The following is a 16655-nucleotide window of genomic DNA, read 5'->3' as shown; positions in this document are numbered from 1 at the left end:
CAAAAAATAACCACTGGATGGACAAAGACTGTGAGAACCTGAACAAACAACTTAGAAAATGATCTAACCTGAAACACAAAGACCCTACAAACAATCATATACACCTTCAGTACCGTGAAACACAAAGACCTTACAAGGTGGAGACACAACCTCACTTCCTAGTGTACTGTGAGAAATATGCAGTATATACGTATACTGTATATATTATACAAAAAGAGGTAGAGACAGAATCTCTCTTCCTAATGTACTGTGAGAAATATCAGGATGTGAGAGATGATTTCTCTGAAAAAATACATAAGAAATATCCTGAGTTTATCCATCTCCCCAGAAACTGCCATATTTATGTGGGGTAGAAAAATCTATGTGCAACATTAGCAGCAAAATATGTCGACTGTTGCCACAGAATAAGAGATGATACAAGCTCTGAACGACTGCGGGTCGAAGGTGGCAGCGAAGCCGGATCTGGGTTGCTGCTGGAGCTCCCGCTGGAGTCTGAGCTGATGGAGCTTCTGGTGAAGTTGCATGATTTTGACCCGATGACAAGCATTAAAGGGACTCTAAGTAAGAATCAGGAATTGTTTGTTAACAGCGACACCTGTGGCCGTTAAGTCAACGAAAGTCGCGCTCGCGCTCGTGCTCGTGCTCGCTACATAGACATGAACGAGCATCGGTCAAAACAGTGAGGCAATACACGTCAGCTAAAAGCACAATATCACTCTATATTTCAGCTGCTTGGCAGTAATGTTAGCTGACCAGATGAAGGTCTCTCCATGAATCAATACTGATACTGTGTTTTCCTGCTTCAGCCTCCCGACCGCGGCCGGAGGGAACAGGAGTTTTGGTCGGAAACGATAATGTTTCTCTCTGCGGAGCCCCGTCACTTCACAATACACGGGAAACCTCTGTTGGTCTGGAGGAGCTGCAGCAGTTATTTCTGCACAAACGTCCACTGTACATTTACTAGATATTCTCAGAGCTAAACTAACTCTTTTGCAGTGTGGAGTGTGCGCTTATGCATGTGAGAGTGGAGCGAAATAGTGAGAACGAGCGCGGTGTGTGAGTGAAGGCAGGCAGAGGAGCAGAGGAGCAGAGTACAGCAGAGACTCCGGCCCTGGAGACCAAAGCTGCGGTCTCCCTTGTGTCTTCTGACCACGGTCGTTGGGGCTGGAGCAGGAAGAGTTAACACTGTTTAACAGACGGGCTTCACAAGATAGAACTTTGTGGTTTTGGTGCTTCCGTATAGTTTGAGTCTGAACAGCGTAGCGACACGTGAGCGCGCATGGGACACCGACACGCAGTCATTGAAACGTTTAAGAAGTTACAAAGAGTCCCTTTAAGAATAACAATATAGAAATAGCCGATGTTCTTGCTGATGGTCTCGTTTACTACTGTAGGTCATATAGAGGCAGCAGGATGTTACTACTGTAGGTCATATAGAGACCTCAGGATGTTACTACTGTAGGTCATATAGAGACATCAGGATGTTACTACTGTAGGTGATATAGAGACAGCAGGATGTTACTACTGTAGGTTATATAGAGGCAGTAGAATGTTACTACTGTAGGTCATATAGAGACAGCAGGATGTTACTACTGTAGGTCATATAGAGGCAGTAGGATGTTACTACTGTAGGTCATATAGAGACAGCAGGATGTTACTACTGTAGGTCATATAGAGGCAGTAGGATGTTACTACTGTAGGTCATATAGAGGCAGTAGGATGTTACTACTGTAGGTCATATAGAGACAGCAGGATGTTACTACTGTAGGTCATATAGAGGCAGTAGGATTTTACTACTGTAGGTCATATAGTGACATCAGGATGTTACTACTGTAGGTCATATAGAGACATCAGGATGTCACTACTGTAGGTCATATAGAGACAGCAGGATGTTACTACTGTAGGTCATATAGAGGCAGTAGGATGTTACTACTGTAGGTCATATAGAGACATCAGGATGTCACTACTGTAGGTCATATAGAGACATCAGGATGTTACTACTGTAGGTTATATAGAGACAGTAGGATGTTACTACTGTAGGTCATATAGAGGCAGTAGGATGTTACTACTGTAGGTCATATAGAGACATCAGGATGTTACTACTGTAGGTCATATAGAGACATCAGGATGTTACTACTGTAGGTCATATAGAGACATCAGGATGTTACTACTGTAGGTCATATAGAGGCAGTAGGATGTTACTACTGTAGGTCATATAGAGACAGCAGGATGTTACTACTGTAGGTCATATAGAGACAGCAGGATGTTACTACTGTAGGTCATATAGAGACATCAGGATGTTACTACTGTAGGTCATATAGAGGCAGTAGGATGTTACTACTGTAGGCCATATAGAGACATCAGGATGTTACTACTGTAGGTCATATAGAGACATCTGGATGTTACTACTGTAGAGACATCAGGATGTTACTACTGTAGGTCATATAGAGGCAGTAGGATGTCACTACTGTAGGTCATATAGAGGCAGTAGGATTTTACTACTGTAGGTCATATAGAGACATCAGGATGTTACTACTGTAGGTCATATAGAGACAGCAGGATGTTACTACTGTAGGTCATATAGAGACATCAGGATGTTACTACTGTAGGTCATATAGAGACATCAGGATGTTACTACTGTAGGTCATATAGAGACATCAGGATGTTACTACTGTAGGTCATATAGAGGCAGTAGGATGTCACTACTGTAGGTCATATAGAGACATCAGGATGTTACTACTGTAGGTCATATAGAGGCAGTCGGATGTTACTACTGTAGGTCATATAGAGGCAGTAGGATGTTACTACTGTAGGTCATATAGAGACATCAGGATGTTACTACTGTAGGTCATATAGAGACATCAGGATGTTACTACTGTAGGTCATATAGAGACATCAGGATGTTACTACTGTAGGTCATATAGAGACATCAGGATGTTACTACTGTAGGTCATATAGAGGCAGTAGGATGTTACTACTGTAGGTCATATAGAGACAGCAGGATGTTACTACTGTAGGTCATATAGAGACATCTGGATGTTACTACTGTAGAGACATCAGGATGTTACTACTGTAGGTCATATAGAGGCAGTAGGATGTCACTACTGTAGGTCATATAGAGGCAGCAGGATGTTACTACTGTAGGTCATATAGAGACATCAGGATGTTACTACTGTAGGTAATATAGAGGCAGTCGGATGTTACTACTGTAGGTCATATAGAGGCAGTAGGATGTCACTACTGTAGGTCATATAGAGGCAGCAGGATGTTACTACTGTAGGTCATATAGAGACATCAGGATGTTACTACTGTAGGTCATATAGAGACATCAGGATGTTACTACTGTAGGTCACATCTCTATATGATGTCTCTACATCAGGATGTTACTACTGTAGGTCATATAGAGACAGCAGGATGTTACTACTGTAGGTCATATAGAGACATCAGGATGTTACTACTTCAGGTTATATAGAGGCAGTAGGATGTTACTACTGTAGGTCATATAGAGACAGCAGGATGTTACTACTGTAGGTCATATAGAGACATCAGGATGTTACTGCTGTAGGTCATATAGAGACATCAGGATGTTACTACTGTAGGTCATATAGAGACATCAGGATGTTACTACTGTAGGTCATATAGAGACATCAGGATGTTACTACTGTAGGTCATATAGAGACAGCAGGATGTTACTACTGTAGGTCATATAGAGACATCAGGATGTTACTACTCTAGGTCATATAGAGACATCAGGATGTTACTACTGTAGGTCATATAGAGACAGCAGGATGTTACTACTGTAGGTCATATAGAGGCAGCAGGATGTTACTACTGTAGGTCATATAGAGACATCAGGATGTTACTACTGTAGGTCATATAGAGACAGCAGGATGTTACTACTGTAGGTCATATAGAGACAGCAGGATGTTACTACTGTAGGTCATATAGAGACATCAGGATGTTACTACTGTAGGTCATATATAGACATCAGGATGTTACTACTGTAGGTCATATAGAGGCAGTAGGATGTTACTACTGTAGGTCATATAGAGACAGCAGGATGTTACTACTGTAGGTCATATAGAGGCAGTAGGATGTTACTACTGTAGGTCATATAGAGACATCAGGATGTTACTACTGTAGGTCATATAGAGACATCAGGATGTTACTACTGTAGGTCATATAGAGGCAGTAGGATGTTACTACTGTAGGTCATATAGAGACAGCAGGATGTTACTACTGTACGTCATATAGAGACATCTGGATGTTACTACTGTAGAGACATCAGGATGTTACTACTGTAGGTCATATAGAGGCAGTAGGATGTCACTACTGTAGGTCATATAGAGGCAGCAGGATGTTACTACTGTAGGTCATATAGAGACATCAGGATGTTACTACTGTAGGTAATATAGAGGCAGTCGGATGTTACTACTGTAGGTCATATAGAGGCAGTAGGATGTCACTACTGTAGGTCATATAGAGGCAGCAGGATGTTACTACTGTAGGTCATATAGAGACATCAGGATGTTACTACTGTAGGTCATATAGAGACATCAGGATGTTACTACTGTAGGTCACATCTCTATATGATGTCTCTACATCAGGATGTTACTACTGTAGGTCATATAGAGACAGCAGGATGTTACTACTGTAGGTCATATAGAGACATCAGGATGTTACTACTTCAGGTTATATAGAGGCAGTAGGATGTTACTACTGTAGGTCATATAGAGACAGCAGGATGTTACTACTGTAGGTCATATAGAGACATCAGGATGTTACTGCTGTAGGTCATATAGAGACATCAGGATGTTACTACTGTAGGTCATATAGAGACATCAGGATGTTACTACTGTAGGTCATATAGAGACATCAGGATGTTACTACTGTAGGTCATATAGAGACAGCAGGATGTTACTACTGTAGGTCATATAGAGACATCAGGATGTTACTACTCTAGGTCATATAGAGACATCAGGATGTTACTACTGTAGGTCATATAGAGACAGCAGGATGTTACTACTGTAGGTCATATAGAGGCAGCAGGATGTTACTACTGTAGGTCATATAGAGACATCAGGATGTTACTACTGTAGGTCATATAGAGACAGCAGGATGTTACTACTGTAGGTCATATAGAGACAGCAGGATGTTACTACTGTAGGTCATATAGAGACATCAGGATGTTACTACTGTAGGTCATATATAGACATCAGGATGTTACTACTGTAGGTCATATAGAGGCAGTAGGATGTTACTACTGTAGGTCATATAGAGACAGCAGGATGTTACTACTGTAGGTCATATAGAGGCAGTAGGATGTTACTACTGTAGGTCATATAGAGACATCAGGATGTTACTACTGTAGGTCATATAGAGACATCAGGATGTTACTACTGTAGGTCATATAGAGACATCAGGATGTTACTACTGTAGGTCATATAGAGACATCAGGATGTTACTACTGTAGGTCATATAGAGGCAGTAGGATGTTACTACTGTAGGTCATATAGAGACAGCAGGATGTTACTACTGTAGGTCATATAGAGACATCAGGATGTTACTACTGTAGGTCATATAGAGACATCAGGATGTTACTACTGTAGGTCATATAGAGGCAGTAGGATGTTACTACTGTAGGCCATATAGAGACATCAGGATGTTACTACTGTAGGTCATATAGAGACATCTGGATGTTACTACTGTAGAGACATCAGGATGTTACTACTGTAGGTCATATAGAGGCAGTAGGATGTCACTACTGTAGGTCATATAGAGGCAGCAGGATGTTACTACTGTAGGTCATATAGAGACATCAGGATGTTACTACTGTAGGTCATATAGAGGCAGTCGGATGTTACTACTGTAGGTCATATAGAGGCAGTAGGATGTTACTACTGTAGGTCATATAGAGACATCAGGATGTTACTACTGTAGGTCATATAGAGACATCAGGATGTTACTACTGTAGGTCATATAGAGACATCAGGATGTTACTACTGTAGGTCATATAGAGGCAGTAGGATGTTACTACTGTAGGTCATATAGAGACAGCAGGATGTTACTACTGTAGGTCATATAGAGACATCAGGATGTTACTACTGTAGGTACATCAGGATGTTACTACTGTAGGTCATATAGAGGCAGTAGGATGTTACTACTGTAGGCCATATAGAGACATCAGGATGTTACTACTGTAGGTCATATAGAGACATCTGGATGTTACTACTGTAGAGACATCAGGATGTTACTACTGTAGGTCATATAGAGGCATCAGGATGTTACTACTGTAGGCCATATAGAGGCAGTAGGATGTTACTACTGTAGGTCATATAGAGACATCAGGATGTTACTACTGTAGGTCATATAGAGACAGCAGGATGTTACTACTGTAGGTCATATAGAGACATCAGGATGTTACTACTGTAGGTCATATAGAGACAGCAGGATGTTACTACTGTAGGTCATATAGAGACATCAGGATGTTACTACTGTAGGTCATAAAGAGACATCAGGATGTGACTACTGTAGGTCATATAGAGACATCAGGATGTTACTACTGTAGGTCATATAGAGACATCAGGATGTTACTACTGTAGGTCATATAGAGACAGCAGGATGTTACTACTGTAGGTCATATAGAGACAGCAGGATGTTACTACTGTAGGTCATATAGAGACAGCAGGATGTTACTACTGTAGGTCATATAGACATCAGGATGTTACTACTGTAGGTCATATATAGACATCAGGATGTTACTACTGTAGGTCATATAGAGGCAGTAGGATGTTACTACTGTAGGTCATATAGAGACAGCAGGATGTTACTACTGTAGGTCATATAGAGGCAGTAGGATGTTACTACTGTAGGTCATATAGAGACATCAGGATGTTACTACTGTAGGTCATATAGAGACATCAGGATGTTACTACTGTAAGTTATATAGAGACAGTAGGATGTTACTACTGTAGGTCATATAGAGACAGCATGATGTTACTACTGTAGGTCATATAGAGACAGCAGGATGTTACTACTGTAGGTCATATAGAGACATCAGGATGTTACTACTGTAGGTCATATAGAGACATCAGGATGTTACTACTGTAGGTCATATAGAGACATCAGGATGTTACTACTGTAGGTTATATAGAGGCAGTAGGATGTCACTACTGTAGGTCATATAGAGGCAGCAGGATGTTACTACTGTAGGTCATATAGAGACATCAGGATGTTACTACTGTAGGTCATATAGAGACATCAGGATGTTACTACTGTAGGTCATATAGAGACATCAGGATGTTACTACTGTAGGTCATATAGAGGCAGTAGGATGTTACTACTGTAGGTCATATAGAGACAGCAGGATGTTACTACTGTAGGTCATATAGAGACATCAGGATGTTACTACTGTAGGTCATATAGAGACATCAGGATGTTACTACTGTAGGTCATATAGAGGCAGTAGGATGTTACTACTGTAGGCCATATAGAGACATCAGGATGTTACTACTGTAGGTCATATAGAGACATCTGGATGTTACTACTGTAGAGACATCAGGATGTTACTACTGTAGGTCATATAGAGGCAGTAGGATGTCACTACTGTAGGTCATATAGAGGCAGCAGGATGTTACTACTGTAGGTCATATAGAGACATCAGGATGTTACTACTGTAGGTCATATAGAGGCAGTCGGATGTTACTACTGTAGGTCATATAGAGGCAGTAGGATGTTACTACTGTAGGTCATATAGAGACATCAGGATGTTACTACTGTAGGTCATATAGAGACATCAGGATGTTACTACTGTAGGTCATATAGAGACATCAGGATGTTACTACTGTAGGTCATATAGAGGCAGTAGGATGTTACTACTGTAGGTCATATAGAGACAGCAGGATGTTACTACTGTAGGTCATATAGAGACATCAGGATGTTACTACTGTAGGTACATCAGGATGTTACTACTGTAGGTCATATAGAGGCAGTAGGATGTTACTACTGTAGGCCATATAGAGACATCAGGATGTTACTACTGTAGGTCATATAGAGACATCTGGATGTTACTACTGTAGAGACATCAGGATGTTACTACTGTAGGTCATATAGAGGCATCAGGATGTTACTACTGTAGGCCATATAGAGGCAGTAGGATGTTACTACTGTAGGTCATATAGAGACATCAGGATGTTACTACTGTAGGTCATATAGAGACAGCAGGATGTTACTACTGTAGGTCATATAGAGACATCAGGATGTTACTACTGTAGGTCATATAGAGACAGCAGGATGTTACTACTGTAGGTCATATAGAGACATCAGGATGTTACTACTGTAGGTCATAAAGAGACATCAGGATGTGACTACTGTAGGTCATATAGAGACATCAGGATGTTACTACTGTAGGTCATATAGAGACATCAGGATGTTACTACTGTAGGTCATATAGAGACAGCAGGATGTTACTACTGTAGGTCATATAGAGACAGCAGGATGTTACTACTGTAGGTCATATAGAGACAGCAGGATGTTACTACTGTAGGTCATATAGACATCAGGATGTTACTACTGTAGGTCATATATAGACATCAGGATGTTACTACTGTAGGTCATATAGAGGCAGTAGGATGTTACTACTGTAGGTCATATAGAGACAGCAGGATGTTACTACTGTAGGTCATATAGAGGCAGTAGGATGTTACTACTGTAGGTCATATAGAGACATCAGGATGTTACTACTGTAGGTCATATAGAGACATCAGGATGTTACTACTGTAAGTTATATAGAGACAGTAGGATGTTACTACTGTAGGTCATATAGAGACAGCATGATGTTACTACTGTAGGTCATATAGAGACAGCAGGATGTTACTACTGTAGGTCATATAGAGACATCAGGATGTTACTACTGTAGGTCATATAGAGACATCAGGATGTTACTACTGTAGGTCATATAGAGACATCAGGATGTTACTACTGTAGGTTATATAGAGGCAGTAGGATGTCACTACTGTAGGTCATATAGAGGCAGCAGGATGTTACTACTGTAGGTCATATAGAGACATCAGGATGTTACTACTGTAGGTCATATAGAGGCAGTCGGATGTTACTACTGTAGGTCATATAGAGGCAGTAGGATGTTACTACTGTAGGTCATATAGAGACATCAGGATGTTACTACTGTAGGTCATATAGAGACATCAGGATGTTACTACTGTAGGTCATATAGAGACATCAGGATGTTACTACTGTAGGTCATATAGAGGCAGTAGGATGTTACTACTGTAGGTCATATAGAGACAGCAGGATGTTACTACTGTAGGTCATATAGAGACATCAGGATGTTACTACTGTAGGTCATATAGAGACATCAGGATGTTACTACGGTAGGTCATATAGAGGCAGTAGGATGTTACTACTGTAGGCCATATAGAGACATCAGGATGTTACTACTGTAGGTCATATAGAGACATCTGGATGTTACTACTGTAGAGACATCAGGATGTTACTACTGTAGGTCATATAGAGGCAGTAGGATGTCACTACTGTAGGTCATATAGAGGCAGTCGGATGTTACTACTGTAGGTCATATAGAGGCAGTAGGATGTTACTACTATAGGTCATATAGAGACATCAGGATGTTACTACTGTAGGTCATATAGAGACATCAGGATGTTACTACTGTAGGTCATATAGAGGCAGTAGGATGTTACTACTGTAAGTCATATAGAGACAGCAGGATGTTACTACTGTAGGTCATATAGAGACATCAGGATGTTACTACTGTAGGTCATATAGAGACATCAGGATGTTACTACTGTAGGTCATATAGAGGCAGTAGGATGTTACAACTGTAGGCCATATAGAGACATCAGGATGTTACTACTGTAGGTCATATAGAGACATCTGGATGTTACTACTGTAGAGACATCAGGATGTTACTACTGTAGGTCATATAGAGGCATCAGGATGTTACTACTGTAGGCCATATAGAGGCAGTAGGATGTTACTACTGTAGGTCATATAGAGACATCTGGATGTTACTACTGTAGGTCATATAGAGACAGCAGGATGTTACTACTGTAGGTTATATAGAGACATCAGGATGTTACTACTGTAGGTCATATAGAGACATCAGGATGTTACTACTGTAAGTTATATAGAGACAGTAGGATGTTACTACTGTAGGTCATATAGAGACAGCATGATGTTACTACTGTAGGTCATATAGAGACAGCAGGATGTTACTACTGTAGGTCATATAGAGACATCAGGATGTTACTACTGTAGGTCATATAGAGACAGCAGGATGTTACTACTGTAGGTCATATAGAGACATCAGGATGTTACTACTGTAGGTCATATAGAGGCAGTAGGATGTTACTACTGTAGGCCATATAGAGACATCAGGATGTTACTACTGTAGGTCATATAGAGACATCTGGATGTTACTACTGTAGAGACATCAGGATGTTACTACTGTAGGTCATATAGAGGCATCAGGATGTTACTACTGTAGGCCATATAGAGGCAGTAGGATGTTACTACTGTAGGTCATATAGAGACATCAGGATGTTACTACTGTAGGTCATATAGAGACAGCAGGATGTTACTACTGTAGGTCATATAGAGACATCAGGATGTTACTACTGTAGGTCATATAGAGACAGCAGGATGTTACTACTGTAGGTCATATAGAGACATCAGGATGTTACTACTGTAGGTCATAAAGAGACATCAGGATGTTACTACTGTAGGTCATATAGAGACATCAGGATGTTACTACTGTAGGTCATATAGAGACAGCAGGATGTTACTACTGTAGGTCATATAGAGACAGCAGGATGTTACTACTGTAGGTCATATAGAGACAGCAGGATGTTACTACTGTAGGTCATATAGACATCAGGATGTTACTACTGTAGGTCATATATAGACATCAGGATGTTACTACTGTAGGTCATATAGAGGCAGTAGGATGTTACTACTGTAGGTCATATAGAGACAGCAGGATGTTACTACTGTAGGTCATATAGAGGCAGTAGGATGTTACTACTGTAGGTCATATAGAGACATCAGGATGTTACTACTGTAGGTCATATAGAGACATCAGGATGTTACTACTGTAAGTTATATAGAGACAGTAGAATGTTACTACTGTAGGTCATATAGAGACAGCATGATGTTACTACTGTAGGTCATATAGAGACAGCAGGATGTTACTACTGTAGGTCATATAGAGACATCAGGATGTTACTACTGTAGGTCATATAGAGACATCAGGATGTTACTACTGTAGGTTATATAGAGGCAGTAGGATGTCACTACTGTAGGTCATATAGAGGCAGCAGGATGTTACTACTGTAGGTCATATAGAGACAGCAGGATGTTACTACTGTAGGTCATATAGAGACATCAGGATGTTACTACTCTAGGTCATATAGAGACATCAGGATGTTACTACTGTAGGTCATATAGAGACAGCAGGATGTTACTACTGTAGGTCATATAGAGGCAGCAGGATGTTACTACTGTAGGTCATATAGAGACATCAGGATGTTACTACTGTAGGTCTGATAGAGACAGCAGGATGTTACTACTGTAGGTCATATAGAGACATCAGGATGTTACTACTGTAGGTCATAAAGAGACATCAGGATGTTACTACTGTAGGTCATATAGAGGCAGCAGGATGTTACTACTGTAGGTCATATAGAGACATCAGGATGTTACTACTGTAGGTCATATAGAGACATCAGGATGTTACTACTGTAGGTCATATATAGAGGCAGCAGGATGTTACTACTGTAGGTCATATAGAGACATCAGGATGTTACTACTTCAGGTTATATAGAGGCAGTAGGATGTTACTACTGTAGGTCATATAGAGACAGCAGGATGTTACTACTGTAGGTCATATAGAGACATCAGGATGTTACTGCTGTAGGTCATATAGAGACATCAGGATGTTACTACTGTAGGTCATATAGAGGCCTGTCCAGGGTGTACCCCACCTTCACCTGTCCAGGGTGTACCCCACCTTCACCTGTCCAGAGTGTGACCCTCCTTCACCCGTCCAGGGTGTACCCCGCCTTCACCTGTCCAGGGTGTACCCCACCTTCACCTGTCCAGGGTGTACCCCACCTTCACCTGTCCAGAGTGTGACCCTCCTTCACCCGTCCAGGGTGTACCCCGCCTTCACCTGTCCAGGGTGTACCCCACCTTCACCTGTCCAGAGTGTGACCCTCCTTCACCCGTCCAGGGTGTACCCCATCTTCACCTGTCCAGAGTGTGACCCTCCTTCACCCGTCCAGGGTGTATCCACCTTCACCTGTCCAGAGTGTGACCCTCCTTCACCTGTCCAGGGTGTACCCCGCCTTCACCTGTCCAGAGTGTGACCCTCCTTCACCCGTCCAGGGTCTACCCCGCCTTCACCTGTCCAGAGTGTGACCCTCCTTCACCCGTCCAGGGTGTACCCCGCCTTCACCTGTCCAGAGTCTAAGGCTGGGGCGATTCGTCGATTACGTAAATACGTCGATTTACGTAACGTGCGTCGACGCATCGGATGACGTAATGAAAATGCGCTGCGCCCGGTCCGAGCATGGATTCTGATTCCCCCAGAGAGCAAGAAGCGTCAAAAAAAACTCTCCAACGTTCATCAAAGGTGTGGGAATACTTCAAACAGAGACACAACAATCCGGTGCTCTGTAAATTGTGCAGGATGGAGATGGCGTACTACAGCAGTACAAGTGCAATGCACAAGCACCTGACAAGAAGGCATCCCGGAGCGCTGCGTGAAGAAGACAGCAGCAAGACACCACCATAAGTCCTGTTTACTTTTTCCCCACCAGGCATGATCTATTAAGATTGTAAAAGTTTCTGTTAGCAGTAGTCATTTAACGTTTGTTTTTAAAATGTTTCTTCATCACCACCATGTTAAAAGTATTTTATGGACCACTGTTATAGTAACGTAACGTAACGTAACGTTACACCAGAGTGTACCCCGTCTTCACCTGTCCAGGGTGTTCCCCACCTTCACCCAATATCAGCTAGGATTGGCTCCAGCCCCCCGCGACCCTGATAAGGGGTTCGAGAAAAAGGATGGATGGATGATCATATAGGATGGTCAACTTTTACCCTTTTCTAGGACGTGATTGGTTCACGTTTTAGGGTGCATCACCATCTGTCATGCTGCACTCCTGAAGAAAAGCCACTGGCTTTAAGCCCAATGTGTGTGTGGGGGGGGGGGGGTTCCATGATAACCTCACCTTCAGTGATAGACAGGTTTGATTGAAAGATTAGGCGTACCGCATATGGCTCAATTTAGCCTCGAGCCAAGAGAACACTTTTTTTTGGAAAGTCATATTTTGAAAACAGTTTATTTTAGATCCAAAGAGATGATTCCAAAGGATGCAGCACATCCTGAAATATATCGACATGTTTTAGTTGGAGACATTACTGTCATTCCCTCTCTTTAAAAACACCTCAAGTAACAACTGGTTCAACTCATCCCACTCTCCACTACTGGCCGTTATATAATCTATCTCTCTCTCTCTCTCTCTCTCTCTCTCTCTCTCTCTCTCTCTCTCTCTCTCTCTCTCTCTCTCTCTCTCTCTCTCTCTCTGTGTCTCTCTCAATTCAATTCAATTCAATTCAGTTTTCTTTATTGGCATGACTGTCAGGTGAACAATATTGCCAAAGCATCAATTCAATAATAATAATAATAAAAATAACAAAATAAAAACAAAAACATATATATACACATAAATACAATTCATTAAGCAAATTACAATATATAGATATTTAAAAAGAACATGGAAATGGTAGAAAACAATACAGAAATAATTCAAGTTTGTTGTGTCAGTAAAACAAACAGATAAAAACAATTAATAACAATATATTGCAATATCAAATGTATATATAAAAAAAACCAAATAAAACCAAACAAACCATGAAGTAGAGGAGTAAATAAAAGGCAGAGTGTGAGTTCCATCTATTATGTGTTGTTGTTGTGGTGGTTGTCTCTCAGGCTGTGACATCTCTCTCTCTCTCTCTCTCTCTGTGTCTCTCTCTCTGAGTGGTCACATAATCCAGATGTGCACAGCAATTTCCTTAATGGTCTCCCTCAGGTGAGCACAGAGGTCAACTCACTACTGGAGGCAGATTTAACGCTGCAGGAGCTGTTCACAGCCTTGATGAGTATGCAGAGCGGCAGAGCCCCGGGGCTGGACGGCCTTCCTGTTGACTTCTGTAAGTCTTTCTGGTCTGAACTAGGAGAGGACCTGCTCGAGGTACTGACAGACAGTCTCCAGAAAGGAAGACTACCTCTGAGCTGCAGGAGGGCCGTCATCACTCTGCTGCCTAAGAAGGGAGACCTACAGGATCTGAAAAACTGGAGGCCGGTTTCTCTGCTGTGCACGGATTATAAACTCCTGCCCAAAGCTCTGGCCCTGAGAATGAGAGAGGTGATGGCGTCCGTCATCCACCCCGACCAGACTTACTGTGTGCCCAGCAGGCTCATAAGTGAAAATGTCACTTTAATTCGAGACGTTTTGGAACTCTCCAGTTCATTGGCTATAGACACTGGTCTTATTTCCATAGACCAGGAAAAGGCTTTTGACCGGGTTGAACACCAGTACTTATGGCAGACTCTGGCTGCCTTTTGGTTCAACTCAGGCTTTATAGCCAAGATACGGGTTCTCTATAGTGACATTGCGAGTATTCTGAAAATAAATGGTGGCCTGAGTGCTCCTTTTAGGGGGGTAAGGCAGGGATGCTCTCTCTCTGGCATGCTGTACTCTGTAGCCATCGAGCCTCTGCTGCACAAACTGAGGAGAAACCTTAGTGGAGTGTGTTTCCCTCATTGTGATGAGCCTTTTAAACTGTCGGTGTATGCTGATGATCTTGTTGTGTTGGTCAATACACAAAAAGATATTGACATTTTAACAGACATCGTCAGTAAGTTTGGAACTGTCTCATCTGCAAAAGTGAACTGGGGGAAGAGTGAGGCTGTGATGGTGGGGGAGAGGCTGGGGGATCGGCTCAAGCTCCTTGGTGGTCTAGTCTGGAGGAAGGGAGGTCTCAAATACCTCGGAGTCTTCCTTGGTGATGAGACCTTTCAAAAGAAAAACTGGGACAATGTCCTGGAAAAGGTTAAAGGTCAGCTCTCCAAGTGGAAGTGGCTTCTACCTAAAATGTCCTTCAGAGGCCGAACCTTAATAGTAAACAACCTGGTCTCATCTGCCCTGTGGCACCGGTTGTCCTGCGTCGATCCTCCAGTCTCTCTCCTGTCTCAGATACAGAGGGTTTTAATGCCTTCCGCCTCCAATTCCTCCAAAGGAAGGCTGCTCACTGGACCGAGGGACACTCTGTGGAGGCCTTTATCCTGCTGCATCCTGAAACGTTTTAACAACCTGGGACTAGATTTTAATCTGTTTTTAATGGACACTGAAACAATGAGCACATCATCTCTGCCGGGTTTTTATAAGAGTGTTTTTAGTGTGTGGAACCTGCTGAGGAGACGGAGACAGAAGCAGGTGGACTCCCTGTTCTGGCTCCTGCAGGAATCTATCTTGTGCGGCACTCTGCTGGATAATCCCAGCTGGGGAGGGACCATGCTGTCCAGACTGCTCCAGACTGCAGGAGTCTCCACGCTGAGGCAAGTGGTGGAGCTGGCTGGGCCTCAGCTAAAGGACCCCCGCTGGACTGGCTGCTCGGCTGGGACTAAGGTCCGTCCGAGTCACACAAAAATTGTTGGACTACTGGAAACAAAAATTGACAGGACATGACTGCCTGCTTTTAAACTCTTTTAATTACGGAACGATCTCTCCAGACAGAGAGGACCCGTACCCTGCCATTTTCCTGGCACCGGAATACAAAGACTGTGGTGGACCTCTGATAGAACCTGAACATCTGGCCTCCCTGGAGGATGCCTCATGAAAAACCTTCTACAGACTTATGGTAAAAACTTTGAACAAAAACAGACTGAATGGACGGACTGACACTCCATGGAGGAGTTACCTGGGTCTGGATCCCAGGAAAATACCTTCGTGGAGGTCTCTGTACAAACCTCCACTCTCCAAAAAACATGCTGACCTACAGTGGAGAATCCTCCACGGGATCATAGCTGTAAACTCCTTTGTGTCCATCATTAATACATCAGTGGAGGACAAGTGTCCATTCTGTGACCAGAGAGAGACTGTATTTCACTGTTTTTATGAGTGTCACTGTCTTTCTGCCCTGTTTCTGTTTTTACAAACAGTTTTTAGCACATGTGGAGAAGTTTTTAACAAGAAGCTTTTTATTTGTGGTTTTAAATACACTCGCCATCACAAACACACATGGCAGGTTTTAAACTTTGTTTTAGGACAGGCCAAGATGGCGGTGTATGTAAGCCGGAGGAGGAAGGTGGAGGACGGCTTGAATGTGGATGTTGTGCTTTTGTGTGTTAAAATGGTCAAAGGCAGAATGATGGTTGACTTCAGCTTTTATAAAGCTGCAGGTGATCTGGACTCGTTCCTACTGATCTAGGGTGTTGTGAGGGTTTTCTGCTCTGTAGCAGAAGAAAAAATAATTTATGGAGATGTGCTGGAGTAATTTCTGTATTTATTTATGGAAGTGTGTTTTTTAATATAATTTATTAGGCTTCTAAT

Source organism: Sebastes fasciatus, chromosome 7 (assembly GCF_043250625.1).
Source record: "Sebastes fasciatus isolate fSebFas1 chromosome 7, fSebFas1.pri, whole genome shotgun sequence".
NCBI classification, from domain to species: domain Eukaryota; kingdom Metazoa; phylum Chordata; class Actinopteri; order Perciformes; family Sebastidae; genus Sebastes; species Sebastes fasciatus.
Note: the sequence above shows the minus strand (reverse complement) of the source record.